Raw genomic sequence first — 20,885 nt, forward strand, 5'->3', positions numbered from 1 at the left:
AGCATACCCCGAACTCCCTTAGTCAGCCCCCCCCCCCCCCCCCCCTTCGCCAATGTCGACTTGCGGCCGCCGTGCCTGGATGTGTACATACGTATGTAAGTGCGGGAAGGGGTGTTATAAAATAATGAATGATATTTATATGGAATAAGAATGTTTGCACATTAGATCGTTAGATTTGAGATTGGGTGTTTCGTGGCAGCCCAACTGCAAATGTTCTTCGACATCATCATATTTGGTGCACGTATTTCGTAACCCGTCGAACATGGTTTTGTTACCCATATGGTTAAAATATCTTGGTACATTTAAAGACAAATATACCCAAAACAAATATTCGCAAACTTCGTGAATCGACGAATCCGTTCTCATGGAAGATTGCGGATGATTGGGTTTGGGGGGGGGGGGGGGGGGGGGGGGGGGGGGTGTTGTTTGTTTTGTTTTGTTGTGTTTGTTTTTTTGTTGTTGTTGGGGTTTTGTTTGGGTTGTTTGTTGTGGGGGTTTTTTTGGTGGGGGGGGGTTTGTGGGGGTTTTTTTTTTTTGGGGGGGGGGGGGTTTGCGAACTAATTCTCCCTTGGATGTTAGCACACCTGAGGAGTTCGCCTCTACCAGTGAACAGCTATCTTTCAGTGGCTCGCAACAGGCCAATGAGCTGCCTTCTGAGAGTGTAACATATATAAGCGTACGAGGCAATGGGCATGTAGGGGTGGGTGACTGTTCCCCTAGCGTTGGAGCAAATCCTCAAATTCGGACAAAAACAATAGATATATTCGAACAAAATTACCTGGCCTGAAAGCTTTTTACCCTGTTTTTTTTTTTTTTTTTTTTTTGTTGTTGGGGTTTTTGGGGGGTTTGTTGTTGTTTTTTCATCATTCTACCCACAATATTAGTTGTAGTCTATGTAAAATGCATAGTGATTCGTTTGCAGCCGTATATAGCTGATTGGCAGTAATACTAATATGAATAAATGTTGTTCTCCAGATTCGGGCATTTTTTTTTCTATTCGAGCAAAAATCGGGTGCCCGCTACAAAAATGGGAGTCCGTACGCCTATGATAACATACATCGAGCTGTGCAAATGTGGGGAGTTATCAAAGTGAAATCAATTCAGTCGCGGCCAGAAGGATGTTAGAGAGCATCACAGAAAGAAACGAGACGAAGATTCTACCCACATTATATTAGGCATAGATTCGAGTAAAGTTCGCAAATAAAACAATCCAATTGGTTTACTTAAGCTCGTTTAATGCAAAAATAAGTAAGATCATAATACAAAAATAAAACAAATGCCTGACAATACTTTCTTCTACCAACTATGGTTACCTTCTGGACGAATAAAGATGTACTGGCTGCGGACACTTGTAAAACAACAAAATGGAATTCACAAAAATTGTGTAAGAATTGATATTAAGTTAAACTAACATTGAAAACAGTATGGCATCATTCCCTGCACTCAAAACCAAAGATGCAACCCTCCCCTTTCGCAAATCCCTGGATTCGCGCCTCAGTTCATCATAAGTACACAAAAGAGTAGAAAACCGACACGCTACTCTGTGTTAAACTGGAGAATAGTGCATCTGTATGAAAGAAAGAAAGAAATGTTTTATTTAACGACGCACTCAACACATTTTATTTACGGTTATAAGGCGTCAGACATATGGTTAAGGACCACACAGATGTTGAGAGGAAACCCGCTGTCGCCACTACATGGACTACTCTTCCGATTAGCAGCAAGGGATCTTTTATTTGCGCTTCCCACAGGCAGGATAGCACAAACCATGGCCTTTGTTGAACCAGTTATGGATCACTGGTCGGTGCAAGTGGTTTACACCTACCCATTGAGCCTTGCGGTGCACTCACTCAGGGTTTGGAGTCGGTATCTGGATTAAAAATCCCATGCCTCGACTGGGATCCGAACCCAGTACCTACCAGCCTGTAGACCGATGGCCTACCACGACGCCACCGAGGCCGGTCTCATTTGTATGAAGCCTAGATTAGCTATTGTAACCAACAGAATGGTTCGCGGGGGCAAAAAACTGAATGGATGTGGTCTGTTCTACAAGGATGAAATGATAAACATAATCATATATTAGAGCCTTCTCGTGATCTCAACCGTGACGATACTCGCAACCCGAACCTTAACACCGGCTATTGAATGTCAGATAAACGGATACAAAGAATGCATGCCATAAAACATCGAGTACGACAAAACACACTAGGATCATGATCCAGTTGTATGCTGCAAAACAGAAGCATTCATATGTAACTATACCGTGCTAGGGACAAAATAGAAGCATTCATATGTAACTGTACCGTGCTAGGGGCAAAATAGAAGCATTCATATGTAAAGTACCGTGCTAGGGGCAAAATAGAAGCATTCATATGTAACTGTACAGTGCTAGGGGCAAAATAGAAGCATTCATATGTAACTGTACTGTGCTAAGGACAAAATAGAAGCATTCATATGTAACTGAACCGTGCTAGGGGCAAAATAGAAGCATTCATATGTAACTGTACCGTGCTAGGGGCAAAATAGAAGCATTCATATGTAACTGTACCGTGCTAGGGGCAAAATAGAAGCATTCATATGTAACTGTACCGTGCTAGGGGCAAAATAGAAGCATTCATATGTAACTGTACCGTGCTAAGGGCAAAATAGAAGCATTCATATGTAACTGTACCGTGCTAGGGGCAAAATAGAAGCATTCATATGTAACTGTACCGTGCTAAGGGCAAAATAGAAGCATTCATATGTAACTGTACGCATGCGATTGGTGGAGGTGTGACCCTCTGCACAACCCCAACCCCACTTAAGGCTTCTTTTGTATATGGAGCGGGACGTAGCTCAGAGGTAAAGCGTTCGCTCATGGTAGGTCGACTGATCGATCCCACATGGTGGACCCATTGGGTTGTGTCTAGTTCCAGCCTGTGCACCACAACTGATGTATAAAGGCTGTGGTATGTGCTATCCTGTCTATGGGATGGTGCATATAAAACGTCCCTTATTGCTTATCAAAATTGCTTATCGGAAACAGTGCCCCGTGTGGCGGTAGCGAGTTTCTTTCTCACTGTCATAATGCTCCTTAACCGTTTTGTCTGACGCCACATAAACGTATATCAAATGCGTTGAGTGTGTCGTTAAATAAACATTTCTCTCGTATGTATGTGTAGTCTATATGCATTTCTAGTCGATTAGTTTATAGGTTGTTAGGTTGTTTGATAGTGAATGATATGGAAATAAATAGTTTTTGGTGTTAAAGAGTTGATGCATACATTAAAGTAATACTCCTGATGGGTATGGAGAAATAACTTAATCAGTCGACGAACTCATTTCTTCATCACTATCTTCGTTAAGGGGGACTATCACAGGGGGTATTTTATTTCTTATAAAACTATTTTGTTTTCTAAAATCTTCTTCGATCTTTATTACATGTTTAACTGCGTCAGAGAAGTGTGTAGGTGTGACAGAGTTCAATGCATGTGCAAGTTCTCTCCGCACCGTGGTCATTTTACCATCATTATGACGAGCTATGTGCCCTTTGATTTGACTCCAGATCAGTTCTATCAGATTGAGTTCAGAATGTCTTGGCGGCAGTCTTAGACACACATGTGCCCATGGCGTTCAGCAATATCATCAAATATCATGCAAAGCAATTTGTTACTTTTCACAAGTTCATAAAGAACTGGCTTTGTCATGTTACTCTCAAAAGGTATATTTTTGTTTCGTAGCCACGACTGAATTTCTTCCTTTTTAGCGTTTAGTGCAGGACATCGTGTAATCTCAGTTAATTTGTTGTGGTAGCTTGCGTTATCCATGACGATAACAGAAGGTTCTGGTAGAGAAGGCATAAGTTGTTCTTCAAACCATTTGATGAAATTTTCATGATTCATCTCACCATGATACTCTCCGTCTGTTTTTTTAGCCTCAAAGATCAATTCACAGCCATCTATCAATCCATATTTATCACAGCCAGCATGACAAATAATAAGTCTTTTTCCCTTCCCAGTCACCGAACAGAGTTTAGGAACCTGATCAGCAGCGTCTTATTTCGGCAGGTGATTGGCGGTACTTGTGCCCGGGTGGATATCTGTCCAGTGGTGGGATGTTGTGTGGTTGACATTCACCCAGGTCTCATCTTGATACACTATTAAATACCCCTGTTCTCGTAAACTGGATATTTCATGGAGATAGGACAGTCTCCTGTCTGATATATTGGCGTCCTCAAAAATCACTTTTCCGGTTGTAGACATATGTTGGTATTTAAAATCGAGGTCATGGAGTGTTCTTCGTAAAGTTGATATGAGTAGTATTAGGGCCTGTATAGCCCCATGACCTACTTTCCGTGACCTTGATGACGTCACGTGACCTCGTCCTACTGGCCCTGACCTACTTAGACTGTCCTACTGTGCCGTGTGCAACGCCCTACTGACCCGGTCCTGACCTACTTAGACCGGCCCCTGACCTACTTAGTCTAGTCCTGACCTATTTAGCCCGGCCCCGACACGTCGTACTTAGTAACGCCCGTGCTATCCTGTCTGTGGGATCCCTTGCTACTAATGGGAAAGTGCAGGGGGGTTTTCCTCTCTAAAACTGTCAGAAGTATGTTTCACATCCAATAGCCAATGATTCATAAATCGAGTGCTCTAGTGGTGTCGTTAACCTACCACTTCTAAGGACTCTGCCCGATGCGAGGTAGTGTGTTTAATTTTAGCGCGCTGAATGATGAATGGTTATCACTGTTTACATCCGGGAAGCGGTGGTATCTTGTGTTGTCAGTCTCTAAATAAAATACTCTTCGGAACTAGACGTGAAATAAGAAATGATTTAAATAGGTGTAAAATAGAATTGTCGTCCCACTATGTCTCCCGCGCTAGCGCATTCACAAGATTATTATTAACTGACCTATTTCGTCACTTTATTCCGCGCTTCGCCGCTCACACATATAACGGTTTAAATGACAGGTTTTGTTAACATGCGTTTAGTAGTCAAGTGCGAACGACTTCGCGTCCAGCGCTGAGGGTACGTCGTTCGTATCTAATGTGGGGAAATTCTAAAACTGTCCAAAAGTATGTTTCACATCCAATAGTCAATGATTCATAAATCGAGGTGCTCTAGTGGTGTCGTTAACCTACCACTTCTAAGGACTCGGCCCGACGCGAGGTAGTGTGTTTAATTTTAGCGCACTGAATGATGAATGGTTATCACTGTTTACATCCGGGAAGCGGTGGTATCTTGTGTTGGCAGTCTCTAAATAAAATACTCTTCGGAACTAGAAGTTACATTCTTAAAGACGTGAAATAAGAAATGATTTAAATAGGTGTAAAATAGAATTGTCGTCCCACTATGTCTCCCGCGCTAGCGCATTCACAAGATTATTATTAACTGACCTATTTCGTCACTTCATTCCGCGCTTCGCCGCTCGCACATATAATGGTTTAAATGACAGATTTTGTTGATGTCTCGGTAGCTCAGTCGTTAGCGTAGTCGACTTTAGCGTGAAAGGTACGTCGTTCGTATCTCATGTGGGGAAATTATATTTTTCTATTATTTTTAAAACAAAATAATAATTTATAGTTTGTTTTTATTTTACTTATTTACTTACTTATTTATTTGTTTATTTATTTATTATGTTACGATTTTTTTTCAAGCATCCTCTAATAACCCTGTGGGGACGGGACGTAGCTCAGTGTTCCCTTGATGTGGGTCGGTCTGGTATATATCCAGCCAATGCTCCACAACTGGACAACGGTATGTACTATCCTGTCTGTGGGATGGTGTAGGATCCCTTGCTGCTAATCGGAAGAGTAGCCCATGCAGTGGCGACAGCGGGTTTTCTCTCAAAATCTGTGTGGTCCTTAACCATATGTCCGTATAACCGTAAATACAATGTGTTGAGTGCGTCATTAAATAAAACATTTCTTTCTTTCTTGTATAACCATAAATAAAATATGTTGAGTAAATAAAACATTTCCTTCCTCGTAAAATAAAGATTAATTGAACACAAATATTTTATTTTGTTTTAGCCATAGGAAAAGAAAGACATATTTGTCTCGAAGAAAGGAATGTTTGTTAAGAAGAAAGGCATATGTGTTAAGGAGAAGAAAGGAATATTTGTTAAGGAGAAGAAAGGAATATTTGTTAAGGAGAAGAAAGGAATGTGTGTGTGTGTGTGTGTGTGTGTGTGTGTGTGTGTGTGTGTGTGTGTGTGTGTGTGTGTGTGTGAAACATCCCCAGCCCATTGCTTTGAAGAAAGAACGCGTGACTGCAACTGAACGCTCCGACCTAAACTATGATCTTTTAGCTGCATTTTAAGCACAAGTATTTCCCTAGAGTACAAGCCTTTTTACAGGGCTTTTTTAATTACCAAATGGGTAAATACAGTGGTCGATCTAGGATCGATCCCCGTCGGTGGCCCATTAAGCTATAGCCAACCAGTGTATTATGTCTGGTATATGAAAGGTCGTGGTATGTTCTGTCTTGTACACACAGCTCTTGCTACTATAAAGTAGCGGTAGAAATATCCAATCACAAATCTAGTCATAGAGTAAAAAACACAAAAAAACAAACGCAATGGTTTGGTTTTTCATTTATTTCTAAATTACAAATCACTGACACATATATAAAATGGATACACACTGGGTTACATCGAGAGGCCTTAAGGGCGACATGTGAATAATATGAGTGTTCATTTCTCTTCATCATCGTCGTCCTCCTCATCGTCGGTATCGTCGTCGTCTTGTTCATCCAAATATTCGCCGATCCATGAACGATACTGATTTAATTTAGGAACGAATCTGTGGGTTCACATCTTTGTCTGGATTCACAAACTGTAAAAAATTTCTGGTGTTGGGACCTTTGTCAAAGTAATGCATATAGGTCAGAAAGCGAGAGTACGTGTCTTTAAATAACTTCCATTGCAATGTCTTCATGTTTCTTTCAATGGCATCTTGGGACATGTTTTTTTCTTCGTAGCGTTTCCTCTTGCTTTGGAGATAGTCACGATTGATGTCGAATTCTCGTTCCACCATGAGACGAATGCCTTCGTTTTCCAGGTCGGGCGACGGCTCTTCTTCTTTTTCATTTCCCTTTTCGCACGTTTTCACGTGTCGCTGCAAGTCGCTTCCGTCTTTAAAGACCAGACCACACGTATCGCAAGACTGCATTCTCTTGACTTTTTTCAGATAGGGTTCCACCTCATCTTCTCCTTCGTCGTCACTTTCGTAGGCGGGTATGCCTGGTAATTTTCTCTTGAATGCGTTTCTTTGCATGATTTGCATGTAGAGCTCTTTCTTCGTCGGTGGCTGCAACTCTTCTGAGACATTCGCCGTTACGTTCGTGCTTTTATACCATTCGGACGGCCCCGTCTCTAAACCATTAGGCCGAAGACGCCAATGTTCGGGCGTGGTCGGTTTCAAGTCCACCAAGAGATATCCGTAGGGCCTATGGGTAGCTTCCTCAAACCGCTGCATGAAATGACGAGTATTTCCAGGATACATCTGCTGTGCCAAGGTTAGGACTTGCTGCTTGTCGATGGGGTTGTTAAACAGTGCCAGGTAATGACAGTTTTTCTCTCTGTGTCGGGTCCTTGCTGTGATACAAGTTCTGGTTGATGGCAATCACAGAGAGGTTTCTGTGGTGACTTCCTTCCGTGAACAGGTCGGTGATGCGAGGGTCTTTTCCAGCTGTAGACATCAAGTCGTCCAACACGATGAGATTTCTGACTCTGGGATCCAAATAACGATCCTTTTCCAAATTATCGGGTATGCCTTGAACAAATTTCACTCGAGCAACCATTTTGATCGTATCATAGAGGGGTTGCCATCGTTTGTAGAGCCAGATGATGCGCTGGGGAGGCGGGTGGATTTTACCATCCCTTAGCAGTTTGTACAACAAAACTGTCTTTCCACACGACGTGGGTCCCGACACGATCATGGTGAACGGATGTAACAATCTTAGGGGCTGCTGCTGCTGCTGTGGTGGTGGTGGTGGTGTGGTGGTGGTGGTGGTGGTGGTGGTGGCTGCTGCTGTGGTGGTGGTGGTGGTGGTGGTGGTGGTGGCTGCTGCTGCTGGTGGTGGTGGTGGTGGTGGTGGTGGTGGTGGTGGCTGCTGCTGTGGTGGTGGTGGTGGTGGTGGTGGTGGTGCTGTGGTGGTGGTGGTGGTGGTAGACCTTTACGTGTCAAGATACAGGTAAGTGTAGCATGTTTTTGTTGAAAATGTCTTAACATGGCGTCTCTCCTCGAGAATGTGAAACCACATTCTGAACATGTGCTCTGCATGACGACTCTAAATGAAATGACGATATCTGACCCACATAGTTCCTTTTATAGCTTATTTAGAAGACGCACTCAACACATTTTATTTACGGTTATATGGACATATGGTTAAGGACCACACAGATATTGATTGAGAAAACCCGCTGTCGCCACTGCATGGGCTACTCTTCCGATTAGCAGCAAGGGATCCTACACCATCCCACAGACAGGATAGTACATACCGTTGTCCAGTTGTGGAGCATTGGCTGGATATATACCAGACCGACCCACATCAAGGGAACACTGAGCTACGTCCCGTCCCCACAGGGTTATTAGAGGATGCTTGAAAAAAAATCGTAACATAATAAATAAATAAACAAATAAATAAGTAAGTAAATAAGTAAAATAAAAACAAACTATAAATTATTATTTTGTTTTAAAAATAATAGAAAAATATAATTTCCCCACATGAGATACGAACGACGTACCTTTCACGCTAAAGTCGACTACGCTAACGACTGAGCTACCGAGACATCAACAAAATCTGTCATTTAAACCATTATATGTGCGAGCGGCGAAGCGCGGAATGAAGTGACGAAATAGGTCAGTTAATAATAATCTTGTGAATGCGCTAGCGCGGGAGACATAGTGGGACGACAATTCTATTTTACACCTATTTAAATCATTTCTTATTTCACGTCTTTAAGAATGTAACTTCTAGTTCCGAAGAGTATTTTATTTAGAGACTGCCAACACAAGATACCACCGCTTCCCGGATGTAAACAGTGATAACCATTCATCATTCAGTGCGCTAAAATTAAACACACTACCTCGCGTCGGGCCGAGTCCTTAGAAGTGGTAGGTTAACGACACCACTAGAGCACCTCGATTTATGAATCATTGACTATTGGATGTGAAACATACTTTTGGACAGTTTTAGAATTTCCCCACATTAGATACGAACGACGTACCCTCAGCGCTGGACGCGAAGTCGTTCGCACTTGACTACTAAACGCATGTTAACAAAACCTGTCATTTAAACCGTTATATGTGTGAGCGGCGAAGCGCGGAATAAAGTGACGAAATAGGTCAGTTAATAATAATCTTGTGAATGCGCTAGCGCGGGAGACATAGTGGGACGACAATTCTATTTTACACCTATTTAAATCATTTCTTATTTCACGTCTAGTTCCGAAGAGTATTTTATTTAGAGACTGACAACACAAGATACCACCGCTTCCCGGATGTAAACAGTGATAACCATTCATCATTCAGCGCGCTAAAATTAAACACACTACCTCGCATCGGGCAGAGTCCTTAGAAGTGGTAGGTTAACGACACCACTAGAGCACTCGATTTATGAATCATTGGCTATTGGATGTGAAACATACTTCTGACAGTTTTAGAGAGGAAAACCCCCCTGCACTTTCCCATTAGTAGCAAGGGATCCTACAGACAGGATAGCACGGGCGTTGCTAAGTACGACGGGTCGGGGCCGGGCTAAATAGGTCAGGACTAGACTAAGTAGGTCAGGACTAGACTAAGTAGGTCAGGGGCCGGTCTAAGTAGGTCAGGACCGGGTCAGTAGGGCGTTGCACACGGCACAGTAGGCCAGTCTAAGTAGGTCAGGGCCAGTAGGACGAGGTCACGTGACGTCATCAAGGTCACGGAAAGTAGGTCATGGGGCTATACAGGCCCTAATACTACTGATATGGATATGTTGATTCCACATTCCTCCCTTAAAGCCACGTTAATCTTATGTAATGTAAGTAATTCGCCCTCTCTATAAAATCTGTATACTCGTCGTCTAATAACATCTTTATCAAATAAATCGATGAGTTTTCGGTCGCGTTTTTTAACAGTGATTTCTGTGCTTGGATTCGTAGAGCTTAGATTTTTCACAGTTCTTTTGACTGTTGAAACCGAAACTTTAAGTGCAGCGGCAACTCGATTGACAGTTCGATAAGAAGCATACCTAGGTCTACCGCGCTGATATTCATCTTCAAAATAATCGAAAACGTTCTTAATACACGATTTTACATCAACTGAAGTGTTTTTCGATTTACCCATATTTTCCCTCAAATAACAATAACAAGAATGTCGACTAATACATTTTCAATGAATTTATATGCCCTACCTAACTTGTATTTTACGTGGTTTACACATTGCTACAATAGCACGTGCAGTCATAGATCGAAATAATGATGTTATTGACTAAGCAATGCTATCGTATTTAGAACATTCAGGGCTGGGTCTGCGGGATGAAAAAGTGGCTGAACCCATACGAGTCCGAACAATAGCCCTTTGGTTTTTCGCATTACAAATGTAACACCCAACCCCCAAACACCAGCCCCTAGCACCACCCTAAATACTATATATATATATATATATATATATATATATATATATATATATATATATATATATATATATATATATATATATATACGTATGAGTTCCCAATTTAGAGGCAAATTAAATAACATTTTTATTATTATTTGATGTTGGTGGCCTTTGACATTTTATTTCCCCCCCCCCCCCCGGTCTTCTGGGTCCGGCCCTGCATTAAATTTATTTATAAATTTGGAAAGCACATTCCTGCGGTGTGTGAGGTGATTTGTGTTTATTACTGTGCTACACCTCAGTTGTGTTAGGTTAGGTATGGTATGCTAATATATAATTGATATAATAAAATAAAAATACATAATACATTAGCTAAATTTATTAAATATAATGCACCTACAAGAAAGGGTTACATGTTCTGTTTGTTTACATCTATGTTTAACGGAAAGATTAGACAATGCTGTTACACACTGCAAAACACTAATAACGAATATCGTTCACTGCCTTCGAGCAGTTATACAAATCTACTTGCCATTGTTACTACCATTTTTAAGTTAAAGGGGAAATCTCAAAGTTGCATAATACAAAAATATTTATTTATTAACTTTTGTTGTGAAATGTATACAATATGAATTACATGCTACAACAAAATAATAATCTATTGCTGGTTTTAAATGTGTATTATTGGAACTTTTAAAAAAGGCCTCCACTTTAGGCTTAATGCGTAAAATTGATGGATTTTGAAATTGTTCTTGGTGGCAAATTACTGGTTTCGCAATTCGTGAAAATATGGTTTTCACACGTCACTCATGGACATAAATATTATATTTTAAAACAACAACAATAGCCTCTATTTTATACAGGGATGACGGCAATTGATGGCACAGCCAGGTAAAGCCCATGTAGTTCTACCTTTAGTATCTGTATACTGCATTACCGATTACTATTGTCCTGTTCAACTGTTTAGAGCCTAAAGTTTTTACAAATGTTACATTTAGCTGATGTATTATGTATGAAATATGTCCAGATTTGGGTTTGTACGCGTGAAAGCGTATGAAAAGAAAGCAAGTATTGAATAGGAATTAAACGTAACATTTACAAAAAGACTTAGGCTCTAAACAGTTGAAAAGGACGATAGTAACCATTATGCATACCATGTCTGTTCCAGCATTTTGTATTCTCTCCTGCACTAAAAATAAGATTTAATCTATACTATTTTGATGATAATTTGTTGAGAAATATTTTTATTGACATATATTTTTTGTACGAAATTTTATAGGAGTTCGTATGGGTTCAGTAATCGATAATGCAGTCTCCAGAGTCGTGAAAGGCAGAACTAGGCGTGAAAGTGCTTTACTTTAGCTGTTCTATCAGTTGCCTTCCTCCCTGTATGAAACAAATAAGCTGTAAGCTATATACAGTTGTAATGGTACTTTGTAAAGAAACTTTAAAAAATTTACAATAATATATTTTTCAGAAAAAAAGAAAGAAAATGTTATAGATTTAAAATTTATTTATAATATAGTTACATGCCAATTCATTGGTTTCCTTTTAATGCAAACAGTCTATAGTTGTACAATGGAAGACGCGTCTAAACTCGACGAACTTTTGCTGTAGTTTTGTCCGTCCTATGTTTATAATCGGTCCCACGTTGCGATGACCTTTAAATCCTTGCCGATTATTTAGTGACAATTGCACTATACAACACATTGTGTACGGCTTCCTAGACTTGCATACAGTGGGTGCCGTTATGTTTAACTGGTGGGCGATATCGCCGTATTGCACGGTTTAGGATGTACGTGTTCATTTCAGCTTTGACAAAAATGAAATATTTTGCAAACAGACCAAGAAAGAAACGCAGCTGTGTTTACCGGTGTAGCGAAAAAAAAAGAGATGTACTGTTAGTATTTCAATAGAGTGGAGTATGCGGATCGCTGTTTAAACAGGAGCGGGATATAGCTCAGTGGTATAGCCCCAGCTTGAACTCGTGGTCTAGGGGGGGGGGGGGGGGGGCATCACTCTCACTCACTCTCACTCCCCTGAAACTTGTTCAAAGATAGTCATTTTAGCTCTCCTTGGCAAGGGAACTTTAATGAGTACTGAAAAGGAAAAAGAAAGAAAGAAATGTTTTATTTAACGACGCACTCAACACATTTTATTTACGGTTATATGGCGTCCGACATATGGTTAAGGACCACACAGATTTTGAGAGGAAACCCGCTGTCGCCACTACATGGGCTACTCTTTCCGATTAACAGCAAGGGATCTTTTATTTGCGCTTCCCACAGGCAGGATAGCACAAACCATGGCCTTTATTGAACCAGTTATGGATCACTGGTCGGTGCAAGTGGTTTACACCTAACCATTGAGCCTTGCGGTACTGAAAAGGATTACATATTAATGCTCAATATGGTAATATCATAAACAATTCCCCATAATCTAAATTAGGGGAGCAATTAATCACTACCCTCCAGTTTTCTCTTTCGTGCCGATGTCTATCGTAGAATTGATCCCTCTTGGTTGGAAATTTCGCTGTCTCCCAGTGCTTCACGACTGCTATAACAAAGTCGTGTTATCAGGCATGGTAATTGCGGACAATGTGTAAAAGAGAATTCTTAATTTGTCAGAATTACACCACCACCAAAATTAACTACGAAAGGTGACATAGTAAACTGAAAGTTAATTGCCACGGTTCCCCAGTATGCCTGTGGGATAATGCATGTAAACGATTCCTTGTTGCTGTTCGGTAGTATAGAGTATACGTGGCGAAAGCGGGTTTGTATTCGAGATCACCATATTTCAGCCACAAATTAGCCATAAAGTGCACTGGTGTGTCAGTGGCCCATGATTCAGACACGCGGGGCCGGATTTACAAATCCTGTTTTGTCGTCCATGGGTGTAACTACTTGTGTACGATTCATACACGCGGGGCCGGATTTACAAATCCTGTTGTTGTTTTTTCGTACACGCGTGTAGCTACTTATATTTCCAATGCGTTGACACCTGCGTTTAAAGGGACATTCCTGAGTGTGCTGCATTGTAAGATGTTTCCGACTAATAAAATGTTTCTACGATTAAACTTACATATTAAATATAGTTTCTTGTTTAGAATATCAGTGTCTGCATATTCAATGTGTTTTGGTCGTTTTTAATATTTGTAAGAAGCCCAAACTGGATTTGGTCTTCAAATAATATTTTACGTACGAAAAACATTTATTTTAGGAAATAAAATGAAGTTTAACCTAGTACAAATAGTAGAACGATCAGAAATACGTTTAATATACAGCTACTAATATTTTATGCAGAAAAATATATTTGATATGTAATTACAATCGTTAAAAGGCTCTGTTAGGCGATAACATTTTTTAAAATTGCAGCAAACTCAGGAATGTCCCTTTAAGAAAAGAAAACGAGGCTTTGTAAATCGGTCATTTGTGTTTATGTTTGAGAGGTCGGTCTCGTTCGTCTAGTGGTTAAACCATTTGACTTATGTCTGACAGGTACTGGGTTCGCCTCCTGGTCCTGGCTCTCACCCAGAGCGAGTTTAATGACGCAATGGGTACCATTACTCTAACCACTAACCTACTGTCCAGATATGGGGGGGGGGGGTCCAGGACAGTGTGGTTAATTGGATATGAGCAAGACAAGAAATTAAAATGAAATGAAAACGAGACAAATTATGGAATGTGTGCGTTCGATCATGCGTGCATGAGATAACAGGTTTTTAAAAAAATCCAACAACATACGCACATTCCTACAATTTCCTATGGGAAATAATACCATGGTTCCAACAAGGGGAGTGAGTAATAGTTATACCCACACTTTACGACGTGTATTGGTGAATACCCCTACAGATTTGGTCGTGGGGCCTCCGAGGCAAACAAGGGGAGTGAGTAATAGTTATACCCACACTTTACGACGTGTATTGGTGAATACCCCTACAGTTTTGGTCGTGGGGCCTCCGAGGCAAACAAGGGGAGTGAGTAATAGTTATACCCACACTTTACGACGTGTATTGGTGAATACCCCTACAGTTTTGGTCGTGGGGCCTCCGAGGCAAACAAGGGGAGTGAGTAATAGTTATACCCACACTTTACGACGTGTATTGGTGAATACCCCTACAGTTTTGGTCGTGGGGCCACCGAGGCAAACCTTGCGGATTTCAATGTAAGTTATGACAATAAAGGTACAGTGAAACCTCTCAAGACCGGGCCCTCTGTAATCCGGAATTCCCTTAAAACCGGACGCTTTACAGAGTCCCTTTTTAAAAACCAAGACAAACTTAACCTCTCTAAACCAGATTCCTCTTTAAACCGGACATTTGTCTTGGTCCTAAGGGTGTCCGGTTTATAGGAGTTTCACTGTACATTGTATTATTCATTATTGTTATTTGTTTTTTGTTTTGTTTTAAATACAGTTGTAGATAACTGAAAAGTATAGGTGAATACACCTACACTTTTAAGAAAAGAAATATAATAACTATATAACTACGATTATTGTTCTGTTATTGTTATAACTGGTTTCTTATCTGTTCCTCACAGCTTTATACTTTCATGTATTTTCTTCAACTAGCCTTCTTACTTACTGAGTCACTGACTCTACATTTAATTTGTATTTTGTCATTGTATGTTTGCTGTAATTGTTATGTAATACTTTATGCAATAAACATGTTCAGTTTATTAAGATCCTATGTAGTATTATTTTTCTTTACTTACTTATGAAAACAAACCAAAACCCCGACATATTTCATATATAAGCTTTAATCAAAAAGGCACGATGTTTAATTGTTTCAATTTGAAACAAATATCTATATTTTGAATGCGAATTCTTTCAACTGTCAATAAATAAGGCTATTTGCATAACTAAAGTATCTATAAACATATATAAATATTGAATCCAGGACATTTGCCCCCCCAGGACATTTGCCCCCCAGTCCAAAAATGGATAGGTGGACATTTGCCCCCCAGTCGAAATGATGGCTAGGACATTTGCCCTCCAGTAGAAATGTTGGCTAGGACATTTGCCCCCCAGTAGAAATGTTGGCTAGGACATTTGCCCCCCCCCCCCAGTATAAAAATTGGTTTAATTAACAACTTAAATTACTAACCCTAACCCTAACCCTAACCCTAACCCAGTGCTCAAAATGAAAATAAAGTTGTTCACAATATTTAGTGTTTTTGTTTAATTTTATCAATATAGTAGATATCAACTGGGGGGCAAATGTCCTAGCCAACATTTCTACTGGGGGGGCAAATGTCCTAGCCAACATTTCTACTGGGGGGCAAATGTCCTAGCCATCATTTCGACTGGGGGGAGACAAATGTCCACCTATCCATTTTTGGACTGGGGGGCAAATGTCCGTATTCCATAAATATTAAAAGCCGCAAAACCTAGAGTTTCTAAGAAACGTACTTTTTCATAAAATATTGAATTATCACGAAAATAGGGTCAGTCAGAAAAACATTTAATTTAGCAAAGTTAATCATGTAAGCAAAACGTTGTAACTCCTTCAAAACGTTGTAACTCCTTCAAAACATGTGTTTCCGGGAACACGCTGGAATTTTGTTTAGGGACGGTCAGCTTTTTTACTTCTGTTTTTGTTTTTTAACTCTTTTAACTTACATATTAATTTTTTTAATCGAAAAAAGAATATATTTAAGGGTCGCCCATTTTTTCTAGGTAGTGTCGGATTCCTAGAAACACACATTAAAAACAAACCGCTTAAGTAATGCGTAAGTTAACAGTTAAAATATGTATCATAGCTAAAACTGAGACACATGATACATGTACTTTAAAACTGGGTGTTTATTTACGTCGACAGCTGACAACCAGAGTTTTGTATATAAAGTGGCAATGCCCCGTCTGAGCAAACAAGTAGACTTGAAACCGCTGTATATAATACGTGCACCCTGAGTGGCTGTCAGTCAATGGCAGTTGAAATTTAAAGCTAAACCTGGGTTATAAATCTAGATCGAATAATTTTATAGTTGTATATACGTTTCATATTACATATGCTAAACAGCTATCAGAGCAAGTGCCCTCTTATGACAAGTGCCTGTTTAATACAGGCCGAATTCTGCTTGCACGTGGAAAACCTAATTTTATATTTTACAACGTCGTAGAGACTTCTTTATACAAAATACTGTTATCATTATTTTAATTAAAAACCTGATTTTATATTTTACAGTGTCGTAAATACTTTTTATATATACACAATAGTGACATCTTTATTATTTTAATTGAAAACCTGTTTTTATATTTTATAACGCCGTAAAGACTTTTTATATATACAATAGTGACATCATTATTTTAATTGAAAACTTGTTTTTATATTTCACAACGCCGTAAAGACTTTTTATATATACACAATAGTGACATCTTTATTATTTTAATTGAAAACTTGTTTTTATATTTTACAACGCCGTAAAGACTTTTTATATATACACAATAGTGACATCTTTATTATTTTAATTGAAAACTTGTTTTTATATTTTACAACGCCGTAAAGACTTTTTATATATACACAATAGTGACATCTTTATTATTTTAATTGAAAACTTGTTTTTATATTTTACAACGTCGTAAAGACTTTTTATATACACAATAGTGACATCATTATTTTAATTGAAAACTTGTTTTTATATTTTACAACGCCGTAAAGACTTTTTATATATACACAATAGTGACATCTTTATTATTTTAATTGAAAACTTGTTTTTATATTTTACAACGCCGTAAAGACTTTTTATATATACACAATAGTGACATCTTTATTATTTTAATTGAAAACTTGTTTTTATATTTTATAACGTCGTAAAGACTTTTTATATACACAATAGTGACATCATTATTTTAATTGAAAACTTGTTTTTATATTTTACAACGCCGTAAAGACTTTTGATATATACACAATAGTGACATCTTTATTATTTTAACTGAAAACTTGTTTTTATATTTTACAACGCCGTAAAGACTTTTTATATATACACAATAGTGACATCTTTATTATTTTAATTGAAAACTTGTTTTTATATTTTACAACGCCGTAAAGACTTTTTATATATACACAATAGTGACATCATTATTTTAATTGAAAACTTGTTTTTATATTTTACAACGCCGTAAAGACTTTTTATATATACACAATAGTGACATCATTATTATTTTAATTGAAAACTTGTTTTTATATTTTACAACGCCGTAAAGACTTTTTTATATACACAATAGTGACATCATTATTATATTAATTGTACATACTTGTATTATTTAACTATACTGTTTTTTATAACTCCATAAGGAATGGCGTATGTACCTTTATGTTTGTTTTGTTTTGTGTATGTGTGATGTACATAAGGTGCGGCGTTAATAAATTATCTGTCTGTATGTTTGGAAAAATGTAGCAACTCACTTATAGTTATAAATCACTGTTTAACTTGTATGGTAAAAGAGCCGGATTTAGCTCAGTCGGTTGAGTGCTCGCTTGAGGATCGAACCACCTCTGTAGATCTATTCAACTGATTGTGTTTTTTCTCGTTCCATCTAGTGCACCACAACTGGTCAAATACCGTGGTATGTACTTTTCTGTCAGTGGTAAAGTGTATATAAAAGATCCCTTGCTGCATTAGGAAGCATATAGCGGGTTTCCTCTGATGACTACAAACTTTAACTTTGTATGGTAAAATGTTTTCCTACATAATTGTCCCTGTGATTGGATTATGCTCCTCTTATGTCGTTGGTGGACAGCCAGAATGAATAAACTCTTCTGGTAGATTACGTGTGAGGTTATATTTCAAATAAATATTCATTTGTTGTAACTGAGCTGTAGTTAGCTGTCAGTTATAGTCCGTTGACGTCAAAAGGGAACCGGCATGTGTACTTTTATTAGGAATAGCGTTAAAAGCCATACAAAATATATATTAAGTTTTAAGCCTAAGTTTTAAAAGCAACTGTCGCGGTTTGAGGGACAGGGACTGGGGTGTAGAGGTGGACAGCGAAACAAGTTTAAAGTTAGGAGTTGCCAGATCGGGAAGAAATGAGATGGAATTCAGGGACAGAAAGAAAGGTGGTTTTGGGATAAAATGTAAAAAAAATAATTAAATTATACAAACTCCCATACATTTTTTTTTTTTACAAAACGTTTCTATGTAAAATGTAAATACAAATGTTTCTAACAAATAACATTAGTAATTCCCAAACTAAAGTAGTGTCAGAAATAGAATAAAAATTATTTTCGTCAATTATTTTTTTCATGTTAAACTGACAAGTAAATATTTTGTAAATACCTATTTAATGATACTCTACCTAATTGAGCATTAGTTGTTTGGGCTCTCATTGATGTACAAGGTGGTGTTTACTCTTGAAATGAAAATAAACATGTCAGTAAACAGGTGATGTGTGACCTTTATTGGAACAGACTATAACATTTTGATCATATGTGTCAATTTCATTTACCCTTAAACAATTTTTTTATTTAAAACTGCAAGTTAACTGATTATTTCAAATTGCAGCATAAATTATTAATTATGACAAACATATTTATTGAATATAAATTCAATATAAGTACATTAGAAATTTACACAATCTTGCAACCACTTAAAGGTGCTATATCATAGTTAAATGTGAGCATCTGTTTCTGATAAAGATTCTCCAATAAAAATGTATTTTCTACCAGTAGATAAAATTATTTCCTATAATCATTTATGCGCATATAGTTAAAGGTGGCTTCTTTAAATGTTAAATCAAAATTTTATTAAGAAAATGATCTGCAATAACTGTCATTATGCAACTTTGAGATATCACCTTTAATACCGGTATAATAGATCACAAACTCAGAATGGTTCTTTACAGTTTTGCTGAAAAGTTACTTATAAATGACTACAAAGAATTTTTTATTGGAGAGGGATAGGGGTAAACCATCATCAGAAACAGTCCCTCACATATTGTAACAACAATGAAATTGACACGTTGACCAAAATTTGATATAGTCTGTTCCAATAAAGTGCACATATCACCTGTTTACTGACATCTTTTTTTTAATTTCAAGAGTAAACACCACCTTATAAATCAATGAGAGCCCAAACAAGTAAATGCTAAATTAGGTAGAGTATCATTAAATAGATATTTACAAAATATTTACTTGTCAGTTTATTATGTAATAAATAATCGACGAAAATCATTTTTATTCTATTTCCGACACTACTTCTTTTTTTTTTTAGTACCCACTCCCTTACTTGATGAGCATATTGTAATTGTGAGAAAGGCGGCTCTCAGAATTGTTTCCTGGACAGCAAAAGTAATTCAAAAATGCACACGTTTTAACACTATGTACATTTGTGTGTCTAGTAACGTGTGTTATGGCCGAAAGTAAAGTACGTTAGACATTTTAACATACATGTAATTGAAAATCATCGACTGAATCATGGGAGGGGTGCTAACCCTCGTTTGTTTACGGAAATGTGGGTACGAGTTATTTCACCAAGGTAAACATCTACGAGCCACAGCAATAAACATCACAATAATAAATATCGTTTCGGAGACGTTTATCTTGATGAACTAGGTACGAGTTTGATGAAAAGGTCCCGAACCCTTGCCGTAGTTTGTCGGGACAATCCGTCACACTCGCTGAATGAAGAGAGTCTGGAAAACGTAAATAACATGACAAGAACGTATCTTATTCTTACCTGTTGTCGCCACTCTCGACTCCACACAAGTTATTCCTTTTTCTTTTTTTGCTGTGTTACTTTATACTTGAGCTCGGGTATTCACGTCGAACTGTGTGTACTAATACAGAACGTACGATTTAGGATGACGTCGGTGAACTAGTACAATGTATGTTTACCTGTGCACCACGACTAGTCACCTTTGACCTGGTTTCTCGACGCGCAATATGTCTGGGCTGGCGTCGCTTGAAGGATTTTCCTTCATAAACCGTCAAACCGGCTTCGGTGGCGTCGTGGTTAGGCCATCGGTCTACAGGCTGGTAGGTACTGGGTTAGGATCCCAGTCGAGGCATGGGATTTTTAATCCAGATACTGACTCCAAACCTTGAGTGAGTGCTCCGCAAGGCTCAATGGGTAGGTGTAAGCCACTTGCACCGACCAGTGATCCATACCTGGTTCAACAAAGGCCATTGTTTGTGCTATCCTGCCTGTGGGAAGCGCAAATAAAAGATCCCTTCCTGCTAATCGGAAAGAGTAGCCCATGTAGTGGCGACAGCGGGTTTCCTCTCAAAATCTGTGTGGTCCTTAACCATATGTCTGACGCCATATAACCGTAACTAAAATGTGTTGAGTGCGTCGT

At 38.6% G+C, this 20,885-nt stretch overlaps 1 protein-coding gene across 1 annotated transcript in view; it reads right to left on the reverse strand.

The window, feature by feature from the left end:
- The window catches only part of LOC121380632 (solute carrier family 28 member 3-like), a 50,209-nt gene extending 29,742 nt beyond the window's left edge, over positions 1-20,467 (reverse strand). Inside the window, exon 1 of the mRNA XM_041509539.1 lies at positions 20,267-20,467. The gene's annotated coding sequence lies outside the window, so the exon portion shown is untranslated. The remainder of the gene's footprint in view (positions 1-20,266) is intronic.
- Positions 20,468-20,885: the final 418 nt, after the last annotated feature.

Source organism: Gigantopelta aegis, chromosome 9, assembly GCF_016097555.1.
Source record: "Gigantopelta aegis isolate Gae_Host chromosome 9, Gae_host_genome, whole genome shotgun sequence".
In the NCBI taxonomy this organism is placed as follows: Eukaryota; Metazoa; Mollusca; class Gastropoda; order Neomphalida; family Peltospiridae; genus Gigantopelta; species Gigantopelta aegis.